This window comes from Crocodylus porosus, unplaced genomic scaffold (assembly GCF_001723895.1).
Source record: "Crocodylus porosus isolate Cpor-Errol unplaced genomic scaffold, CroPor_comp1, whole genome shotgun sequence".
NCBI lineage: Eukaryota > Metazoa > Chordata > Crocodylia > Crocodylidae > Crocodylus > Crocodylus porosus.
The window spans coordinates 9,166,997-9,168,303 of record NW_017728925.1 but is presented as its reverse complement, the minus strand read 5'-3'; positions in this window follow the sequence as shown (position 1 = coordinate 9,168,303).

Below are 1,307 nucleotides of genomic sequence, written 5' to 3'. Positions count from 1 at the left end.
CACCTTCGGACCATAAGACGCACCCTCGTTTTCCCCCCACTTTTGGGGGGAAAAAAGTGCGTCTTATGGTCCGAAAAATACGGTAAGTCTCCATCCCTACATTCCTATAATTCTAAAAGGGGCAGCACCCAGCTCACAAACACGATCCTCATTCCTGCGGCTCTGTACCAAAACAAACTCTTGTTAAACTCAGATGTGACTAAACATGCTAGCTGAGCAGACACATCCAAGATGTGCAAGCTGAAAAATCCTTTAGCCTGAGTGGCACATGCATCTCCCCTAACAGGAGGTAAAATTTTGGCAAAGATAAGACAGTTTGTAGCTTCCACACATGTTGGCAGGTCAAATTCAGACTATGGGGACCCGTGATTTACCTCCCCCGCTAACTTGCATGAAGAGTATGACCACCTTGCCCTCACTCCAGTGATAAGTCCTTTGACCTACCAAATGACATCCCATGGGTTAAGACCATGTTTCCTAAGAAGGATGAAGCCTCTGGATCTATACACAGGACAGAACAAACACGATTGCTTTTAGAGTGCTCAGCAGGCTACAATCCAGCCACAAGTCACAGCACAGCAAGCTGAAGTCTGCTAACATCGCAAGAGGCAGAGGTGCGGGGAACCCCACGGATACGCATACTAACAACTTGCTTCCAATTTTCCTCGCTTTCCAATTGACCAACCCAGGCAGGGGAGTGGGCTTTAGGGGAGATCTCCCATGTAATTCCATTTGAGACAGTGACTGGGGGGATGGATTCACAGCACAGGATCCAGCTGGCACTGGACTTACTGCCGCACTCCTTAGCCAATACTGTACAAGACTGAAGCAGGGACAAGTGCCAAAACACTGAAGAAAAGCACTTTGGCAAAATAGACCAACTTAATGGAAAAAGTGAAAGCCGCTTCCAAATGGCAGATCTGTGACTGATGGGGGCTGTTAATTATTGCAGGTTTTTTTATAACGTGAGCTTTTTTCCGTTACAACTCTGGTGACAGGATTGCATAAGCAATCTGACTAGCAGTAATAAAGAGAAAAAAATTCTCCTTATATAGAGTTATCAAGCCCACCTTTTCCCAGTATCTCCACTTCATCCCACCACTAGTGCTGTTCATAGTGTCTTTCACAACAGTTACCCCGCTGTGAGTGATTATCATTTATATTGTGCCGGTGCATAGGAACCCAAGTCGAGGCCCATACCACCCCCTGGGTATCAATCACTGTGCAAAGACAGGACAGAAAACTGATCCTTGGTCCAAAGAGCTTAAGATCAAAGTAAAAGTCAAGAGATAGCAGATGGATCCAGT